Source organism: Drosophila grimshawi, unplaced genomic scaffold (assembly GCF_018153295.1).
Source record: "Drosophila grimshawi isolate 15287-2541.00 unplaced genomic scaffold, ASM1815329v1 contig_311, whole genome shotgun sequence".
In the NCBI taxonomy this organism is placed as follows: Eukaryota; Metazoa; Arthropoda; class Insecta; order Diptera; family Drosophilidae; genus Drosophila; species Drosophila grimshawi.
In genome coordinates this window covers 23,999,000-24,017,500 of record NW_025063098.1, presented here as the reverse complement: position 1 = coordinate 24,017,500, position 18,501 = coordinate 23,999,000, and the positions used below count along the sequence as shown (strand labels likewise).

Sequence of the window (18,501 nt, the reverse complement as noted above, 5' to 3'; positions counted from 1 at the left end):
AATTTACCATTTTTATAGGATCTCTCTCTCTCTCGCTCTCTGTTTTTCAGTCTGTCTCTTGTTGTGCTCCTTTTATCTTGTACTTTGCTCGGCTGATCCGCTTTATCCTAATTTCTGGTGTGCACTTTAAATGGTTTTCCAATCGAGTTAAATCGCTTTACAATTTACTTATGCAGATAGATTGATGTTTTTTGTGTATTTTATTGATTTGTTTGTTTTTTGTTTGTTTTTTTTTCTTTTCGTTTTTGTAACGGTGCTGTTAAAATTGTTTTAATTGGTTTGCCTGTCACTTTTAACTGGTTTTGACTGTTGTTGTTGCTGTTGTTGTTTTACTTTTTGGCTGCACTGCAATTGAAATTGTTGTTGTTATTTCGGTTACGGCACATTTCAAAAATTGCTTGCACGCCCACTTAAAAATATTTTATTTATTTGTTTTTCTTCTTTTTTTTTTAAATGTATGTATTTTTTGTAATTGTTACGAGCAATTTGCAATTTGTAGTTTAGTTTCTGTATATTAAAAACAGTATTGAACAACTGTGGCTTCTCAACAATTAACTGCACGCACACACACACACAGACACAGAGGGAATGGAGTGGGGGTGTGAGGGGGTGGGTGGGGGAGCGAGCAATACATATAATTAATAAGATGCTGGGTGGCGGTGCCATCAATATATGTTTGTCAATGATTATGTGGGCGCCGAGAATGTCGTTAGCACATTAAGAGATTTAATGCAAACAGAACGGAACAAGCGCCTTGCATAGACATGTACAAAAATATATGTATAAATAAATATATATATATACATATAGATATATATATATGTAGTAACTACAGACATGACTTGGCCATAAACAAATAAACCAGTTAGTTGTGGTCACAGTGCTGGCGCTGATTTATGCTATGCGGCTAAAAGAGCTAAAAGAGAACCGGTTCCCCATGCCGGCTGTGGCAAGAAGGGGCAAACAACACACACAGAATTGATACAATTTGCCAGCAATGTGAACAATTTTGCGGGTGTGGGAAATCCTTGGCCAACACCACACAGCCCCTTATAGCTCCATATGGCCAACGCAGACTTTCACACGCCCAAAAAAAAAAAAAAAACAAAAGAACAAAAAGAAAGAAGATGAGTGGAGAGGCGGGGAGGGGGAGCGGATGAGGGTATGACAAACAGCTGGCTAGCGACCTTTAGGCTGTGGCACAAAGTTCAAAGTAAGTGGCAATCGGCAGTTGGCAGTCGGCAGTGCGCAACGTTTCAGCGGAAATAATCGTAAAGTAAGGTAAGTTGAGCTGGAGTTGGAGTAGAAGTTGGAGCTGGAGTTGGAGTTGGAGTTGGAGCTGGGAGACATATGTATATAGCTGGGCCAACAAGATCTGGCCTAAAGCGCACGAAGAGCCGTCGAAAACGCAATAGCATAAAATAAAAGTTTAGCGCAGAACAGAAACAGAAACAGAAACAGAAACAGAGAACAGAAAAAATGGAAATGGAAATGGATGGCTGGCCAAGAACTAGCCGGCAACTGGCGGTTTGAACTTGGCTAAAATAAATAAAGCCATACAAGCTAACAACAACAACAACAACAACAACAACATGAACAACAACAACAACTTCGACATTCGACATTCGAGTTCAACAGCAACATCTTTCTCCACTTCTTTCGCTGATACACAAAAAGTTTATACCAATTTTGTTGTAAGTTAACATTTGGCGCCAAATGAAATAGTTTTGTGGCAGGGCCACATCCATAATTCAATTTGCGGCTAATTGCTGCCGCTTTTAATGAAGACCCCCAAATTGTGCAATGGGTTTCTGTGTTGGCCAATTTATGTTGCCGATTCCCTTCCGGCACGCACTCAGGCCCTCTCAATTAAATGGAAAAAAAACGTATTTCGCTTTTTTGTTTTAATATTTATTAACACGAGACTTTTGCCAGCTTTTCACGCGATATTCTCTCTTTCTTGTTTTTGTTAGCACGTTTCGCCAATTTTTCTTGCAGTGCACTTTAGCCCGAAACTTAAGTGAACTGAAATTTCAATCTGTGGCTGCAGCTGCAGCCGTAATGGGAAAATGCTTCGCGCATCCACGTGTAAGATTTGTGGCAAAACTTAACAGATTGGCAAAAAAATAAAAATAAAAGCACAGCAAACGATGTAGAAAGCTGCAGCGAACTTGAAATACGTGTAGGAATTTTCCAAATTGAAATTTTACTGGAATGTAATCCCTATGGAAGAAGTATATTATTTTGAATGTTTTTTCTTAGTTTTCTTTGATACAAAGATTAACTTTGTAAAAGACGAAACTTTTAACTAAGATTTGACAAATAATATTTAGTTATATCTCTTAGGTGAGCGAAGAATTGTTAACTAAACTCCAATAACTTATTTATATTGTTACTGAAAAAATATAAATGTACATCGATCTAAGCTTGACATGATCGAATTGTTTGAACTTATTTCGCTTTGAGAATTTTTATGGAAAAAACTTAGATCCTCTTAAATCAAGTGAGTTTTAATGCATTTATTAACATGATATATATTATGAAAATATATTAATCAAAACTAATTTTATTTGCAGAATATTAATTGCATAAATAATTAGTTCAAAACTCGCTAGAATTTCAAAAAATCTTTTAATGCAAAAACACTTTTACGAGCTGGGAAGCAAAAAATATTGTAATAAATTACATTTTCAGATTCAGAATTTCCAGAATTTTAATTAGAGAACCCTGGATGTCAAATTTCAGTTTGGCCAAATTCTTTAAATAAATTGTTGTACAAGAATCGTGTTCTGCTTTTCGAAGGGAATTCCAAGTATTTTCAACTTCCAATTCTTGTTGAAATGTTCTTCATTTGCTGAAGGGAATTTGAATAACCAAATATTTATTTTGACAATATTGTTTTTGGAGAAGTTCGCAAATAATTTGTGGCCTGTTTTATGGGCCATATTATTTTGTAGAATTGCTTTCCATTTAACCTAGTTTCTAGGTCTTAACTTTTTTTGTTTTGGTTGTTATTGTTAATATTGTTGAGTTTGTTGCTCAGTTTTGTTTCTGCTGGCGTTGTCAGTTGTTAGCTGAACTTTGCTCGTGACTCATTTTTGTATCTGATAGATACAATAAAGTAGCTCGAACTGAAATCACTTTTCGATCGGTAATTTTAGACGTTGTTGGTGTTGTTGTTGTTGCTGTTGTTGTTGTCAAGTGTTGTCGATTGTTGTCCATTGTTGTTGCTTGTAAGTGTACACCTCAATTTCGTTGTTTTTGTTGTTTTTGATTTGATAAACAATTAACTTTTCTTTGTTCGTTTTATTGTGTGGTGTGCAATTAAAATGTTTAGATACAAAATCCATTAAAATATATCTATTGCACTTATTACACAAACGATTTCCGCTCTTGCAATTGTTTTATTATTGTTGCGAATTTTTATTTATTTATTATTATTATTTTTTTTTTCTTAATTAATGATTGTTAAGCTTTGGAAATGCGATAGGCAAAAATTTGAAAGTGTAGTATGTGAATTTGCGTATTTTGTAATTATATAGTGCCTCAAGTATTAACTAACGACGCTTCTCGGTTGTTGTTGTAGTTGTATTTATAGTGGCTATTGTTGTTTTTGTTGTAGTGATAGTTATATTAGCTGTGCCTTCAGATTGTTTGAAACTTGCGCACGACGAGCAGCTAACTGCGTTTCTGACATTAGACTGACTGGCCCGAACCAAAAACTGTCGCGGTCTGAACTTAACTGCGACTCGGCTACCTTACACATCGGGTCTCTTTCTCTCTCTCTCTCTCTCCCTCTCTTTGTTGTTATTCATAGAGCGCCCGGTTGATATTCACACACTGTTAGCGGCTAACAGCGCTCTGTTAGGCCTCGCTACGGAACGTTGGCTGCACAAACAATGACTGGTTGCTTGGCAATCGGCTCTTAGCATATGCTCTCGTGCCATTCGCTCTTCGGTTCGTTGGACGTAGCGAAGCGTAGCGGTAAATGGTTCGGCTCGGCAACAAGCATCGGCACCGGGATCCCAGACATCGTTGCCAGCCTTTTCATCACATTTGTTTTGGTTTCGCACTTCGCAAACCGAAGAGCACGCACTGTGGATTCTAAGAGCGGCGACTGCCAGTGCTCTTATGGATTCCAACTAGCTAAGAGCGCCGCCTACCACTTCTAATACGCTGCGCGCTACATTTCCATTTTACAGCAGTCGCTGTTAACTGGCACAATTGGACAACTTGGAACCTGGGAGCAGAATACTTGAAACATGAAAGCGAATGCGTCAGAATGGGATCCTGCCACAAGTCGAGAGTGCTGGACTATAGAATACCCTGTAATCAAATGTGTATTACAATCAAACACTTTTCGATTCGTATTGTTTAACATTATGCATAGCCTTGCAGATATTTCTTCTTCTGGCTTTTAACACCGTTACTATTTCTACAACTTAATAATAGTTGTGTTACTAGTTTTGCATGGCCACAGGGTATATGTTGACAATAAATCACGTGCGCTACAAACTTTTATAGAGAGCAGGTGCTCATCCACTTTCTCAAATCTCAACTGAATCACAAAAGCAAAAGTTGACACAAGAAAATGTGAACAAATCATTTTGCCATTTTTAGAAAACGACGCGACTTGACACAGTTTTCCGATTATGCAACACTAACTAAACCTAACCTCACATCAGACAGCGACAACGACAACGATGCAGACAACGACGACAGCCAGGAATTTGAACGATGTGGCGAACTGGATTCGAAACTGAACCGAAAACCCACCAAGTGAGACTGGGAGTGTTGCCGCTAGACAGGCTCAGGCCAGTCCCAGGCCAGACCCAGGCCAGTGGCAAGCCGATACAAAGCAAAAACAACAGCACTCGAAACTTCATTCACTTGGCTCACATGTGAGTTAGTTTTCGAGTCTCGAGACTGCCCACGAACATACTAACTGAGTGCTGTCTTTGGTTTCGTTTCTTTTTTTGTTTTTGTGGTGTGCATATACCCTGTAATTGTAAGCCAGCTATAGTGAACTTCTATAAATTTGACTAGTATTTATTAGTATGAATTGATTTAATTCGTTTAGATGGCGATTGCTTTACAATAGATAAGAATAATATAAAAATTAAACTGGAACTAGACTTGAACAGTCGAAATTAATCTGTGGAGATTTTTTAACTGGAAAATACTTTATAAGAGAGACGGATTAATTTTTAATTTTTTAGCCTTTTTTACAGCATATTCCATTATTGTATACATTTTTTAAAAATGTTAATTCTAAGCTAAGAAATAAAATTTATAATTTTTTTATAGATTTAGATTTAAGATCTTGCATAAACATAATATACAAATTTTCATTGTTGAATTAGTTTTAGTTTTTTTTAGTTTATTTTACTCTCGCATTCCTTATCCTATTTGCAAACTAATTGTAGACTTGCAAAATGTTACAGGATATCAGCTGGTCATCAAAGCTTGTGCTTCAACTCTTTTTATTTATTTCATATCTTTTCAGGAACTTTTTTGCTGTCTCAGCAACTTGCACTTTTTGCCAGAGTCCAGAGGATTGAGGTATTAGGGGCATAAACGCGACTGGACTAAGCAATTGACTGGGCTGTTTTTGGAAGAGTAAGTAACGTTCATTAGTTGGCCAATCGATGGAATGCTTGTTGGCCAGTGCCAGGAAGTGTGCTCACTTAACGCTCGACTGCAGTTCAGCAGGACAGCAGTCTCAATGAGACAGAGAATGCAGTATGTACACAAATATATATATATATATATATATATATATTCGTGAAACATATTTAAGTCAAATTACCCGCAACCCACCAATGTGCCCCTTGCTGTCAATTTGTAAATAAGTTTGTTTGCATTTGGTTTCGATAATTTGTCATAAAAATTGATCAAACAAGCGAATATTAAATGACAAGAAATGCAATTTGCATGTCAGAAATTCTGAGTACCGCCATCCCCACACCCACCTTCACCCATCCATGCATATATCATTTATCCTTGACTAACTACACATGCGTGTGTTGGCAACGATGGAGTTGAGAGGGTGGGTGGTTGGGGTGGGGTGTAAATTGTTGAGGGTTTGGGGCGTATTTGGCCTTACAATGATAGGCAGTCACGATTTACCATTTACAATATTTATTTATTCATAACTCTGTTTTTGTTGGCGCATAATAAGCGCAGCGTTTAGTATAGAGGGGGTTGGGGGCACGTGGGGTGAGGGGGGGTTGCTGGTGTTGTTGTAGGTGTGCGTGTGTGTGTGTGGTAACAAGTTGGTTGTTTGTTATCGCCAACTGACGAGTTACCCCAAATATTTTTGGCATTTTCCTTCTTTTTTTTTACTTGAATTTATATTTTCTCCTTTCTTTTTTGTTTTTTGTTTTCTGATTTTCTTGATGAACAAAGCAAATTGCTTTTGTTGTATATTTAGTTATTGTTTTTTGTTGTTGCTGCACTGTGTGTTGTTTCATGTCAAGCCGCAATTACTATGGAAATATATATATATATAAATTGTATTTTTTTGCGAAAACTAAGTACGATGAGTTCATAAGGTGGAAGGGCGGGTGGGGGGTGAGCTGCGAGAGTAAGGGGTTTTTGCATAGTAGGTCGCCACGTGTTCGTTTTTTGGCGCAGCTGACGTGATTTGCAGTCATAACTTGGCTAACTTTATTGCCTCACATTTGCATGGCCTAATCACACAGCGAGAATGTAACAGACAAAGCGAGAAAGAGAGGGAGAGAGAGAGAGAGAGAGAGAGAGAGAGAGAGGCGTAGTCTTGTTTACAACTCAAAAACAAAGTCGAAACTGTTATGGGAAACTAAGCAGCCGGTGCCTATAAGTGGCAAGAAGAGTGAATGCCATCCACAAAACACACACACACACACACACACACATGCATAACATCCACTTTGTGGCACAGGTAGGTAGGAGCTGTTCTTGCCCCTAGCTCGTGGCACCACCATGTGTTAAGGTTCTGGCCAGAAGCAGAAGCAGCAGCTGCCGCTGGTCGCTGACTTTAGGCCGCGTTTTGGCCAACTGCTGCTCATAATAAATAAATAAGTGCACAACTGAGCGGACCACAAAGTCAGGTGTGTTTCAGCTGTTTCTCATCTCTTGCCACAGTTTATTTTTATTTTTCTTTTTTTGGGGGGTTGCTTTCAGGCTAGCGAGGTGAATGCACCGATTGCTCGAAAACCAGTCTACAATAATATTCAAGCAATTGCAATTGCACTCGTAAATGCCACGAAACAAAGACTGACAAACCAAACAAACAAACTAGAAAAAAAAAAAAAAACAAAGACACAATGACAATGGCAAACGCCTTTAAGCCCGAGCCAAGTCTTGGCCCAGACCGCTGAACTGCTGCAGTTGGCAGCGTCCGAGGCCTAAGCTCAAACTTAAACTCAAACCCAAACTCAAATTCCGACCAGTCAGTCTGGGCACTCACGAGTCTGAGCTTGCTAGTTGGCCAGTTGTCAGATTTTCTTCTACTTCTTTTTTCTTTTCTTTTCTTTGTTTTCTTTTCTTGTATTTTCTATGCTTTTCTTTTATCTCAGACATCTCACTGTGTTACTGCACACTGATTCCACACAACATAATACAGGTAAGCAACAATGCTTTTTTACTCAATCATCATTGAATTTCGTATTTGTTGAATTGACTGGCAATTTATCCCATTGCGAGTAACACGATGAAAATGCTTATTCAGTGACTGAATACCCTTAATGACATTAGGATTCCACTGCTATATATCTATATACACATATATATATATATAAATAAAGTACAAAATATAAAATAAACTTGTTTTTCTAGAAGACTTTTTTAAAGATCACTATAAAATCTATCTTTATTTTTCTATTGTTCCTGTGAAATACTTTATAATACACTCATCATTTTTTTTTTATAGATTTTACACAAATATTATATTCTAATTGTTTATTGTCAGTTGACCTATTTAAATAATTTAAATATGTTATTCTCTTTGGAAATTGCACAAATGAACACTTTATTTGAAAGAGCTCAAACTTTCAGAGTATTGAGTAGTAAGGTGTATAATAAATAACTTAGCTGTGTCTACCAGTGTATAATGTATGTCGATGCAAACCGTAAACCAGACAATGAGCATGTCGGCGTATAGAACAAACAATCATAGAAATGCATTATGCATGGCAGATTATGAAATTATTAGTTAACTACAAGTTTGAGAATTGTGCTTGTTGTGTTTTTTTTTTTTTTGTATTTTTCTTTTTTTTAGCTTTGCTTTATTTTGTGCATTACTTAGAACAAACGTTCAATGCACTTTGACCGCTTCACTGTGAATCTCAGTCAAAAGAATCAAAGAATTACGATTCTAAAATATGGTCAGCTCAAATGAATAATGCAGAAGTTGGCGCAATTGCAGCAGCAGCAGCAGCAGCAGCATTTGCAGCGATGCAGTAATAATGCAATAAACAATAATGCTGAAAGATTGGATTGGGCTCGCCAACACTAGGGGGAGGAAGTGGTAGGGGGTGGAGCTGAAGTGTAGGGGGTAGGGGGTGGGGGTGGCAGATTGACAGGCGATGGGACGGCTATGCTTGAATGCGTGCGCAGCGGGGAATGCTTCCGTTTCCGTTCTTAATAGCTTTATTGTGATTTACTCAACAGTGGCAGCAACAGCAGCGAAACAGCCAAACAACAAAAACAACATTAAGCTAAAGCAATCAACGGAATTACAATAGCGTTAAAAGTGCATTGATAAAAGGGCAACAAAAAAAATATATATATACAACATTATAATAAAAAAGACATGCCAGAAAACACGATGAGCGTAATTAAGGCAATCGCGAAATGCAAAGGGCATTTTAAATGGGGCTTACAGCTATAATAAAAGGGTTGACATTTGTATAATTTCATATAATCTTGAAATGCTATCAGGTAAGCCCCTTCTACCATAAATTTATCTAGTATCTCTATTATACCTCAATTGTTCTGATATGAACAAGCTGCAAACTATCTTGAGCTTCTATTAAACGCAATTAGTTCACTGGTAATTGTATTTGGAGAATTCTCACCCGTAACGAGGATGGATGTGAAATTTGTGAAAACAACGCCGTGAAATCATATGTGAAACAATGTTTCATCACGCACAATAAATATTTAGCTAGTTTGATTACACTCGACTTGCTTGATGAATATTAAAGTAAATTGATGAATAAAAAATAAAATATTTTCTAAATATTGTTTTATAAGCTTTATTTCTATTAAAAAAAAAATTATTTGTTATATATAAATTTGAGTTTTATATATTTTTATATACGCTTCTTGGTCGAGATAAATTGAAAACTTCAAAGAGCAAACAAAAAACAAAAAAAAACGCGTAACTTAATGAGTCAGAAAAGTGTCGTCAAAGGTTGGCTGATTTGATGTTTTGCCTGGGAGGGTTGGGGGATGGTGTTGGGTGAGGCTTTATACAACTACAGGCAACAACTACAACAGCTCGTTTGCCTTTGGCATTGTGGCTTTTAATGAACTTTACGCCTGATGCCGCAATACCATCTCCCACCCCCTCCACCCAACCCCTGCTGACTGCCTTAGTTGCTGTTTTGCTGTCGCTTTGCGCATTTTGTGCGCGCTTTAGCCTTATACTTTTGACACGCACACACAAACATACATACACACACACACACACACAACTGCGTATACAGACAGGTATGTGTAATTATTTGTCACACCTGAGTTGGCGGCTCCGCTTGGCTCAGGCCACACAGCCAACACAGACACACATACACACAAAGCTAGTTGGATGAAAAAAAAAGGCGTCTCACTTGGCTGAGCCACCCAGCGAAGCAACCAAGCAACCACTTTTTTAAACGCTATATGCCACACTCACACTCACACTCACACTCGCATTCACATTCATAGTCACATTCACACTCATATATAGCTTAGCAGTATGCCACATTATGTACTATATATACTATAGATAGCTGTACATACTTATGTATACCCCATAATTTGGCCAAAGACTGAACACGGGCAACGGGCAACGGCCAACCGGCAACTGTCAGTCAGTCAGTCAGTCAGTCATTTGGAGCAGCAGACATTCGCTTCATATTTACCTTCTTTTTCTTTTTTTTTTTTTCATTTTTTTGAATGACGTAAGCGCAACGACTTTGACCATCGATATGGCTGTGTTTGTATGCCCATTGGTTAGGGGTAGTAAAAACCCAATATACCTACCGACTATATATAGACAGTACAGAGTTTGATTGACACACTCCTACATACAAATATCTACGTAGTTGGATAGTGTTTGAAGTGTTTCTTTTCCTCTCTTTGTGTGTGTGTGTGTGTGTGCCTGGCAGTGGCAAATTACTAAATTGTTAACTAACGATCATTTACTAATATTCTTGTCAAATTTCATTTCGTTTGACAAGGCGTCGAAATTAAAAATCAGCTTTTTCAGCGATTTTTTTAGTTTTTTTTGTCAGTTTTATACAATATGACATTGTTTCTGTCAAAGATCATGTTTGTTGACGCCAAGTTGCGAATTTGATTACCAGTTAAAGTCGTCGACAACTTTAATAGAAATATTAAAAGAATATCATGTGATAGGAATATCGCTAATTTTATTTGCTATAGCCTGAACATTAACTGAAACTATTTGTTTTATTCAGAGTATTGATTTTTATCGGGAAATTCGACTCTTGAAAAGACTTCTGCTTATATAGAAAAAGTTGCGAATTTATTATAATATTGTTAAATATTTAACAAGTAAATCAATCTTGTGATCAATTTTATTTGTCTCAAGTTTGTTAATCGTTATGAGAAAAATATATATAAAAAAAAGCATTTGAAATCGAATTTAAAGAGACATTTTACCGAAAAATTTAAAAAAATATATATATATATTTAAAATATAGTTAGAGTGCAAAATATCTAATTTACAAAGAATCAAAATTACTTATATCCAAAGTCCATCAGCTTTTATGCTATACAGTAAATGAATTTTGTAATTTTTGTGCAGTGAAATATTTTTCTAAGTAATATATATAAAAAAAAAAATTATAATAACTCAGTAAGAAACAATTAAAAAATATTGGCAACCAAATGAAAACAATAATTTTATTTTAAAAATAATTACACTCGATTTATATTTATTTTTTTGTTTGTAGAAGCAAATTATATAAGGTCAAAGAATTAGTATGTGAACCTAGAATTACTATGAATTCAATCGGCAGTCGAATACTAACAAATAGTTGAATTGCTAACGTTGAATCGCAGTCCCGTTGTGTGTGTGGCTCGAAAGTGGGGCAAACGCCAATGGGGGGAGCTGGATCGAATGGCAACGGAATTGAAGCTCGCTTGACTGGTCATCGAGACGTGCAACAATTTGTGGCAAGCAACCACGCCACGGGGTAGCTGCTCCAATGTGTTGGCCTCTGACCAGCAGCTGGTGCCGCTTCTGCTGCTGCTGTAACGACCACATTGGTCTGGAGTCGATGCCTATGAATTTGGCTAAGTGACGCACAGTTTGCGATCCAAATGCAAAGCTGGTTTAATCTGCACAGCACCACCCACTGGCCAAATCAAGTTAAGCGTTTTATTTTATTTTTTTGTTTTTCTTAGCCAGCGGGCCTGGCCAACGACTCTCTGTGGGCCATTGACAGGTCTAAGCCTCACGCATTTAACGGCTAAAAGTCAAGAGGCAAGAGGCAAGAGCCAAGAGCCAAGAGCCAAGATTTGCTGCGGTTACCGCTGCTGCTGCGGGCTGTTCACTTAATGGTTAATTGCCAGCAATTGAAATAATGCAGCTTGTCAACTGAATCATTTATGCAACTATCGCAATCCGTGTGTGTAAGTGTTTATTTGTGTATCTTTTGACTTGGGCAGTTTAATTTGACTGGCGGTTTTTCACCCTGACAAATGTCTCGCCACATACACCCCCCTCTATCGTCTATGCATATGTATAACGCTTGTTTTTGTAATTTATGATTTCCTGCACAATTTGCATTCGAGATTAAAATATCAAAATGCGAAGCCGCTGGACTTAATTACAATGCCATTCAATGTAAATTAATTTGAGTTTGTTTTGGCGATGCTTGAAAGTGATTAAATTAATTGAACACTCGCCTCGCCTCGCCTCGACTCGACTCGGTCGTTAGTTATTACAGCTTCTGTTTAAGTCACAAACTAATGCGCATAACGGGTATGTTGAGTGCAACTTGTGGCATGTCATTGAAACGATTCCAATCAAAAGACTTGGCAGACGTGAGAGTTAAGCACGCTATTAGCTTTAATAATTGCCACTGGACGTATGGATTAAAAACATTTATTAAATAACAAGCAGCTATCGTTAAAGTTTGATCAATTTGAATTCTAATTGACTTGCCAAGATTTAAGACAAGAAACTCTGCGTAGTTCTAAGCAACCTTACTAATTTCTTTTATCTTTTTTTTTTGTTTAATTTATAATCGTTTAAAACATGTTGCTTTAAGTTTTGCTTGAAGCCATTAAATTTAATAAGTGCTGTCTTTTTTTTTAACGTATTTTGTATGTTCAAGAAACAGCTTTATTTATTTATTCTATTTTCAGTTTTGTTACTTCTGATTGCTTGCAAATTGAGCCATTTATTATTTTTATTATTGCACTTTATATGGTATTCTATTTTCGATTCTTAACTGTCTAATCCAATAACATGTTAAGTATTTTATTATATTAATACATATTTTCAGATGTAATATCTTACGTAGATTCATTCAATAGTTTTCAAATGAAGCACAATATTATTTTATTTCACTTCTGCATTGTTCTAAAATATCAGGGCTGCCCTGTGGTAATAATATAATATTAATATTTCACACAGATTGCCTTAAAGAGTCTTAGAAATTAATTTCTAGTACTCTTTGTCCACCATATTCCACCAAAACTATATTTCTTGTTGTTTTTCCACTCTAAAAATATTTTTATGTTCTTTAGCTCAGCTCCTCGCCAGTCAATAAAGAGTCTTAGCATATTTATAAAAGTTACTTTCACATGTTCTTTGTTAAATGTGGCATGTCTAATGTGTGAGCAACCTATTAATATGCTATTTTCTCAACCCGTTGTATCATTAAGAACAAATTTGGATCGCATCATGATTTAGAACCAATAAATCAAGAAGCAGCTTGACAGGGCTGTCGCAATTAAAGGGCATAATAAGTTTCAATAAACACTTACTGAGTGGTGAACTAGTCGTGAGATAGTCTGAGATATGATTTGGATAAATTCAGCTGTTAAGTGGCTTTCAGACATAAATGGATCTGATTTGTGTATCTGATGTAGCTGTCAAACACAAAAAAAAACTTGTTGAAAGCAATCCAAACGAGATTTCATGGATTGGATGCATAAAATATTTGTACATCATTTCACTACATGTCTGCTTAATTAAGTAAGTAACTCACCTTGCCAAATAAATTGGACGAATTCTCAGCTAACGTCTGCAAAGTCTGTAAATTAGAGTGTAGAGAAATAGAGATGAGTATGAGAGATAAATATTAAGCTCAAGTATTATTATCGTACACTTGATTAAAGTGGATAAAGTTAGCACTTGATTGCGATGCCTTCAAATTGATGCCTCATATATCGAAATATGTGTGCAGCCAAGGAGCCGTTGCTGTTGCACACATTACTCCAGGACTTTCGGATAGAGCCCCAATCGATTTCCCCCCCTCCCCATTCTCACAAGCTGCTGTCCCTTTCTATCTTTCTACTTTGATACCTTTGCACTTCTGGCTTTTAGTTTTATTTCAATGCAATTGTAAAATGCGCTTTTTTCAATTCAATTTCATTTATCTTTGATTTCACTGCAGCAACTGCGACCCTTCAACCCCATCAACCCCTCCCCTTTCAATCCCTATTTCATTAATTTTATATGTATTTGCTGTTGGTTGTGCTTTAGCTGCGCTCAGCTTTAAATGTGCTCGGATTTTTTCTTGGTGTGTGGCGAACTAATTGCAGTAATAGCGTTGCCATTGTCCGGCTGCTCATTGCTAAATTACTTTGGCAATTAGCAGCTAGGCACTGATCCCCCCATTTACCACCTTCAGCCCCACCTGGACACCAAGTCAATTTGCCTTTTTGTGCTTTAGCCCAACGGTACTCGAAACCACAAAGCTCATTTTGTTCGCTTGTTGCTGCCACACACATAAAGCTCAACATTCCAGCATGTTTCAGTACCATACAAAAAACAAAAAAAAATGAACCCTAAACAATGCCTAAACTTGTTGGGCTCTTCCTCTTTTGGTGCATTGTTGTAAATTTCGTTTTGGCACTCCTAAATTCCTTTGGTGCTGCCAACTGCATTTATGCAAAGGCTCAACAACAGCAAAAACCCCAACAAGAACAACAACAACAACAACAACAGCAGCAACAGCAACAACAACTCGCTAGTAACTAATTTTATTAGAACGCCACAGCAAAGGGCCCCCAACTGAATTGAGCTCGGCCCTTTGCAGTTACTACCTAACTAAGAACGTTCACCGCTCCCCGTGCCACGCCCCCTTCATTCTCTGCTGAAAACAATGACATTTTACACTTGGTCATTTTGCCTTTTAGCCACGTTTGTTGGCCGCTTGTTGTTTGCTGACCGGTTACAGTGGTGAAAATATACCATATGTTGTTTAAATCTTTAATGAAATCCGCCATAGTGCAAAACACAGAGTTGCATTTTAAAGCAAGCCCACCTCAGGGAGTTGCCAACCCGCACCACTCCACACCCCCCACTCTCCTACTGCTGGATCAATTGTTGCTGTTGCTGTCGCTCTTGAAGTGGCTGCTCAATTTTCTAAGCCAATTTTGTCGCACATCGCTGGCAATGTACAAAACTCCAAGTAAAACAGGCGAACAACAAAATTTAGATTGTGGCGAATGGGTACTTTTTGTGGAAGAGGGGGGAGGGTTGGAGGGGAAGGGAAGCCCTTGGATGGTGCGGTGCACTATGCAAAGTGATTCTCATGTCAGAGCCAAAGCTCTTGTTGACAATTGGTTCTTTTTTCTGTAGAATATAGAAAATAGCTCCCAAACAATATAAAACCCATTTCGATAAGCTTGGCATAAAGCAGGTCGTTGAGGACAGGCATAAAAAAATTAAATTGAATAATATGGCGGAAAATTAAAGTGCTTATAATGATCTTTTAGTACTTTCAAGAGTTTCGACTTGTAATTTTTAATGCATTCGACGAACTACATCTCAAAATTACATTTTTAGAAAACACAAAAAAAAATTTTTGACATTGATTTTTTTCTTTATTCTATCTATTGAAAGAATACTTTTTATTAGATACTAAATATTTAAACCATTCCTTTTTGCTTATATTATGTCATTTAAGATTTGAATGATTTTGTAAATACAACAAATTATTTTACTTTTTCTATTAAAAGTGGTATATTTTCCATTTTATTTAAACAGTTAATCAGCTCAAATAAAAATGAATTTCTACAAATTTATATAATATTTTTTTTATGAATTGAATTTATTTTATAGATTTAAAACAAACATTAATTATGTTTGGTTTATTAATACTAAAATTAATATGAATTTTAATTTATAGGGTATCAAACAATTTAACAAAGATAACAATTTAAGCCAATTTTTGTTTAATATTTATGAGGGATTATTGTGAAATTCAGTATTTTGGTATCCGGTTCATAGCAGCTCGATTGAAGCTCTTTTTTTTTGAGTATTCCGCCTGGCTAACCTAACCAATCCACTTGTGGCCCAAAGCGGTGTACCAATCACATACAAAACACATGGAGAGCCAAAAAAGTGGAAAATGAATTGCCATAATTTGCAGCAATATTTCCTGTGCATGGTAGTCACAATAAACTCGAGTGCTGGCCAACATTTGAGCTTTGAGCCAACATCGACCGGCTGTCAATTAAAATGGAAATGTTTAAGTTTTGCCAAGCAATAATAAAAAGGCTTCCTTGCTGCAAGTCTGGCACGAGCAATCCAGGGACTGACGGGAAACAGTGAGAGAGTCAGAGAGAGAGAGAGAGAGAGAGAGAGATATGTGAAGCTATGGAGTGGGGCAGTCAACCATTGAGAAGCGAGTGCACTTCTGGCGAAGCTTCTCCAGCTGCATTTTCATGTTGATTTTTATCACATTTGAACTTTGACCCAATTTGTTTGGCTCCCAATTCCGGGAGCTGGGAGCTGGAAGCTGGGAGCTGTCATCCTTGTGCCAGGATTGCCCAGGCAAATGTCGTCGCTTCAGTAGTTGCAGCAACCACTCCAAGTCGAACTCCACGCTGATTGCACGTGGCACACACAGCCAGCCAGCAATAGACAGACCGACCGACAGACAGACCAACAACAGACAGACAGACAGACACATACAAATATATGTATGTACGATACATACATATATGTATGCATTTGTGCTACAAATTGAAGTCTTCAGTCAGAAGTCACGAAATCTAGAGTAGTAGTCTAGTAGTGTATTTCACTTGCTCCACTGCTCCAAGCGCGAATACGTGTCCTGTGTATTACTTGAATATATATCGTATATTTCGAATTCCGTATTCTGTATTCTGAATTTCGTTTTTGCCTTTGCCGTTGAAAGGAAATTGCTGCTGCTTGTGTTGCAACTGCCTGTCTGCCTATGCTACTAGCCTTGTCCCCACTCCTCTCCTCTCTCATTCTCTTTCACACTCTCTCTTTCCCTCTCGTTACTAGATGCTAGTTGCATGGCTAATAGCTGGCAGTTTGCTTAAGCCTTCAGTGCCGCCCAATTTTGGCGCCCAGCTACACATAAAATGCACATCACATTGTGATAGAATGTTAGTGCTGTCAATTCCAGCTTTTTTCCCGCCAAATGTCTGGCTTTTTTGCAAGATAGGTTGGCATTCTTGACTTACTTTAAATCTGATTTGTTTTTTTCTCAGCTTGCTATAGTTAAAATATATTAATTAGGAGTAAAGACAAACATAACTGGAATCATCAATGATGTTAGTTCCATTTCGATATCAAACGTGAATTGAATTGATCCAATTTGAAGCCCAATATTAATTATTCATTCATTTTGAAAAGACTATATGGAAATTTGTATTATTTAATATTTGAATTATGTTATAAGTACAAGTCAACTATTAATTCGTATCGATAAATTTGGAGTTGCTTTTATTTAAACCAGGCGGATAAGTAAACCTATAAGTTTCTACTTCTAGTAACTTTGGTACAGAATGCTCTATATACAATTAAATAGTGGTTTGGGTTGTGTAAATGAATATATAATTCAGACTACGAATTCCTCAATTGGCACACAATAATGATATAAAAGAACTGTTGTTGTTTATTAATTTTAAGCTTAAATGTGTTCAGTTGAACTTCGATTTGGGTTTTTCTTGTTTATAACGTTTTTTATTTTAATCCCAGTAAGCAAAAATCTAGCTTTTATTTTTCTGGTCGCCAAAAGTGGCCAACACTGGTGACTGCGACTGGAGTCTTTGTCTAGTTAGTTGCTGCACACTCGATTTATATGTGCAACTCTATAACATGTCTACTTCTGCATGCACACACACACACACACATTCGCACACATACACACACACATTCACACACACACACACACATTCTCTAAAGATGGCTACGTGCCGTTTCTGTGTGCTGCAATTCCGAAAAATGTTGCCCCGGCTGCAGTTTCGAGTCTTTTAGGCCCAGCTAAAGCACTTTAAGACCAAAAGTGTGCACACTCGCACACACACACACACACACACGCACACACACACACGCACTTATTCGCACAGACAGCTAGAGGCCCGCCATGGCTGTGTGTTGTTAAATACAAAAAGATCTCGCACAACCTGTTCTGCCTGCCATCTGTGCAAAATTTCTTACCGGCATTTTTCACTTTTCCCATTTGCCATTTTTCGTTTACTTTTATGAAAATGGCTGCTGCTGCTGCTGCTGCTCCTGCTGCTGCTGCTCCTGGACGCATTTTCAAGGATTTGCAATGTGTAATGAACTGCACAAAGAATGGAGTGCTTGTGCCTATATATATGTATATATAGATTTACAAATAAATAAATATATTATATATGGAGTTCAGGTCTGTTTTTCTCTTGAGTGCCACTGACCATTCTTGAAAACTAATTTAAAGTGCAGGTGTGCCTGAACATCATTCTTCTCCTCCACCTTCATCCGCTGCCCCACTCGACTCGGATGCTCCTCGTGCCGCCACTCGATTTGTATTGAATAAATGCAAAAGGCGTGTTAATTGACAGACCATGAACAGCACAAGCAAAATATTTTTGCACTTTTCTCCAACTGGCTGCCAGCAAACCAACAACAACAATAAATACAACACCAACTGCTGATGCATTCGAGCTGAGCTGCAAATGGCCAAGTAGACTGAAATGGAGGGGGTAAAACGCACTCTGAAAACTTGCTGCCTCAACTCATATTCGAACTGAAAATGAGGTATATGAGCTGAAATTAAACAGTTGTTGCAAGCTATTTAATTCTGGCTGAAA

At 37.3% G+C, this 18,501-nt stretch overlaps 1 long non-coding RNA gene across 3 annotated transcripts in view; it reads right to left on the bottom strand.

Annotated features, from left to right (window-relative positions):
- LOC122322485 overlaps positions 1-18,501 on the bottom strand; it is a 57,872-nt gene that overhangs the window by 25,801 nt on the left and 13,570 nt on the right. For 2 of the 3 annotated variants that reach the window (XR_006246627.1, XR_006246628.1), the window contains exon 2: positions 13,431-13,475. This is a non-coding gene — a long non-coding RNA (uncharacterized LOC122322485). Of the gene's footprint in view, positions 1-7; positions 346-3,562; positions 3,579-13,430; positions 13,476-18,501 lie in introns of those variants that run through there. The other variant, XR_006246629.1, reaches the window with a different exon arrangement.